The sequence below is a fragment of the Camelus dromedarius genome, chromosome 13 (assembly GCF_036321535.1).
Source record: "Camelus dromedarius isolate mCamDro1 chromosome 13, mCamDro1.pat, whole genome shotgun sequence".
Lineage (NCBI taxonomy): Eukaryota > Metazoa > Chordata > Mammalia > Artiodactyla > Camelidae > Camelus > Camelus dromedarius.
This window is the reverse complement of record NC_087448.1, coordinates 6,115,012-6,118,977: the sequence shown is the minus strand read 5'-3', so window position 1 is coordinate 6,118,977 and position 3,966 is coordinate 6,115,012. Positions and strand designations below refer to the sequence as shown.

The 3,966-nt window shown below is 35.2% G+C and overlaps 1 pseudogene; it reads right to left on the bottom strand.

Annotated features, from left to right (window-relative positions):
* Nucleotides 1-760: 760 nt before the first annotated feature.
* On the bottom strand, nucleotides 761-1,094 carry LOC116157117 (protein transport protein Sec61 subunit gamma-like; annotated as a pseudogene).
* Nucleotides 1,095-3,966: the final 2,872 nt, after the last annotated feature.

Here is a 3,966-nt window from a genome sequence, read left to right as displayed (position 1 = left end):
TGTGGCTATAGATGGGTTAACTGCATGGTCCTTGTGTAATGGTATCTTCTGTGTTTCCACTGTATCCACGCCAATATTCTAGTTGAGATGTAGTGTTACATACTGTGATGTGTTTTTGATGATGCCACCATTTGGAGAAACTGGGTGAAGGGTACACAGGATCTGTCTGTGTTATTCTGCCTGTGAATCTACAATTGTTTCCCAATAAAAGTTTTTAAAAAGTCAGGAGAGAAATATTTTTTTTAAATCATTGATTCGATATTTCACCTAGAAAACTTTGATAAAGGAGAAAAGACAAAGATGAATTTCAGATTAACATGTACCTCATTTAACTGACTGGATACAAAGTTTATGTATCTTCTCACTAGGCAAACAACAGTGAGAAAGAAGATGAAGTTGATATAATAATAAAAAAAATAGACGTAACATCAAGAACCTTTAAAGGACATTCCTGAAGGGCATAAAAGAGTAATAAGTTAAACATATTTTATATAATTGAAAATGAAGACTCAGTATATCCTAAAAATATAACTTTCCCCTAAATCATTTTGATATTTTATATAATTTCATTGAAAATGCCAACTGAATTTTTTTTCTATTTTGAAATTATTTTAATTAAGAAATACAAAGCATCTGTGAAGAAAAAATAGAAAGAAAAACAAAATACATAGGCACATTTCCACTCCATGAGTTTCTCAAATCCTCACTTGTTCACCAATACCCAGGATAAAACACACTTTTCAAAAAAGATCTTCAGCCATCAACAATGGATGCTATTAATAGGAATATGGCTCCATTTCCCCCCAAATCCAACCAAACCCCATTATATCAAATCCTAATGTTGTTGCCATGGCAATTTTATGGAATTCTTTTGTATCAAGCTTGGTGCATCTTATAACTAGCTGCACTGAGGTCTTCACAAATCGCCCACTTGGCTCAACGAATTGCATTACTTGGTCCATGACGTCTGCCTGCCATCAGCTTAGACACCAGTGACACAGAGCACAAGAGCCGACGGACAGGCAACCCTGGAACCAGGAAGCCGGCGGGCTACCACCTGCCCACCTCTGCATTCGCTGGTCCTCTGGGGAGACGTCAGCACACCAGCACAGCCCCATGTGGCCTCGACCTGCTTCCTGAACAGGTGAGCAGAGTGCACAGTGCAGGCGCAGGGCAGGGTGGGGCCCCCTCCTGAAAAATTCCATAAACTACTAATATCACTTTGGAATGCCTAGAAAAAATAAGTAAGAATCATTCTCAGAAAGGATAAGAAGAAAAAATTGGATCTAACAAAGATGGTGATTAAAGAGTGTTAGGAAATTTACATGAATATGTGTCTATAATATATATGTAGAGAGATAGACACAAGGCATTTTAGAAATAAATCACAATACATTGGAAAATTCAGTGTATTAAGGGAGACATTTGAAGTCAGCAAAGAAAGTATAGTTTAGTAAATAGCATGGCAATATTCAAATTGAAAAATATATTTTAATTCATAGTCTTCAATTTATATTAAAAGAAATCTAAAGGTGTATGACAATTAAGTGAAAGAAAAATACTATCAAAGTACAATAAAAAACAAAGTATCTAATTGTAATTCATGTTTTCAGTACTTAGATCCATCTCATCCGCATACATATCTCAGAAGATATACATGAAAATAATACATGTAAGCTATATAAATAATATATATATCTATATTGAATTTTTAAAGAAAACAGCATGCCAGAGACAACTGACCATTTAGTATTTGTGTCAGCTGTGGTGTGTAACAAACTACCCCTAAATCTTACTCTGTAAGGATTTACACTCATGCACACGCAGCCTCAGGTTGCAGCTAAATAAGCCAATGCAGTCTGGGCTGCTGCCTCAGCCTGCAGCGTCAGCTGGGCTTGGCTGCTGGCCCAGCGTGGGCGCAGGGCTTTTCGTATGTTCAATGTGGTGACCAGGTTGAAAGGGCGATGGTAACTGCAGGGAACCATTTCTAATTCTGGATCACAAAATGCCAGAAATTAAGACCAGGCTTGTAAGCAAGTTAAAATTCTCCACTCCTGTCACATCTGTGAACTCATCTTTGGACAAAACAGGTCACGTTGACAAGGATGAATCCCAGGGGCAGAGAAGAGCATTGTCTCATGATGCAGCAAGGACCAGGTTTTTCATATATAATTCTGTCTAAGAGATGTGAAAAGTTGGGACTAATACTTCAGTCTTTAACAGTGAGGTTGATATTTGCGATGTGTACTGTATAAAAAGGGACATTGTCTTGTACACAAGGAGCTTCTATAAGTCCATTAGAATTAAATTGAAATGCAAAATAAAAACTTAACAAAGGATATGAATAAACAATTTTGGAAAATAAACAAATATGCTTTTATTTATATGGAAAATTATCTACTACTCATAATACAATAAAAGTAAATTAAATTTGGCAAAGATTGGCAGAAATGAGAACAAAATCACACTGTGTTGGTGAGGCATTTTCATACATTCCTGCTGGTTGTGAAAATGGTACATCTACAGAAGACAATTTACATATATAATTGAATGTATATTTCACCTATATGTTTTACATGTATTTGTTTAAAATGCACATGATTTTTGATCCAGCAGTTCTATTTCTGTTTATATGTTTGTCCTACAAGTAAATAATTATGCACAATGTCATTCATGGCAAGAGTATAAAATAGTAGAAGATTGAAAGCACCTAAAACGGCTATCAATTTCAGACCTGTATAAATCGTGTTCTGTCTATGCAACTATATGCAGCATTTAGAAAGAATGAGCCTTCTCTACCTGCACTGATGTATAATGTTCTCCATAACATAATAGGAGTGCAAAAAAGCAGGATGGAGAATAGAGTTTATGACAGACTCACATATCTGTAGGGAGGAAAAAACATAGTATGGGATTCTGTTTGTGAGAAACTTTATGAATATGTAGAAAATGCCTGAAAAGTAAACAAGTAATGTGTGTCGTCTCAGGAAAGGGAAACTTGGAAGTGATGTATAGCTGTCATTAAGGTAAAAGCCAAAGAACCAAGCGTTTCTGTCAGTAGACTTCTGAGGAGCATGGATGGCATTTTTCACCATCCAGGAGAAATGTACTTTTATCAGTATCAGTGTATTTACATAGACCTTGTGGTGGTTTTCTGTATCCTACCTGCTTTAGCTTGGTAACACTGAGATGGCTTTTGTACATCCCATCATATGTGTATTCAACAACGAGAATTTGAAGTTTAATATGCAAATTTCTTCAGGGCAATCATCATCCTTTTTCATTTTCTTTGAAACTACCTAGAACTATTTCACTGATGATTTTAATAATGGTGACGATCCAAATTATAATAATTTCCTTGTTATCTTTTGGCGTTAAAAATCATCTGCTCAAAAAGTTTTATAATGCTCTAATTCCTTCATTATAAATGTTATCCTCTAAAGAGGTCAAATACAGCAACTGAAAGGAAATCTTACTAAGGATAATTATTTTCTTGTTGGGGAACTTCCCCTCTTCAGATCTGCTGATCAGTTTTCCTGAAGGAGGAGGGACATGATGAACTAATTTATCTCCTGTTTTAGAACTACAGTTTTTCTTTGGCATGTGAAAATAGAAAATACATTTCACCCAAGCACTTGCTTCCTCCTAAGAAGTTATATTTTTTAACAGAACTCTGCCATTACAATCTGATATAAGCTTTTTTTCCCCAGGCTTTTATTTTACAAAATCTAAATGAAGTTAAAGCAGCATGGACTGGTTACCTCTCTGGTCTATGACAGAAAATCTTAAGGAACACTCAAATCATTAGAAATAGTTAATGATGATTGAGCAGTCTAATTTTTCCTGTGGATTAAGTGATAAATCAACAATTTTGTGACCTTAAGAAATTTATTGAAGCTTTTTTATGTCTACAAAATCTGAATAATGAGAATTATTTTTTAAGCTTGCGAGGGCTAACTGAAAATC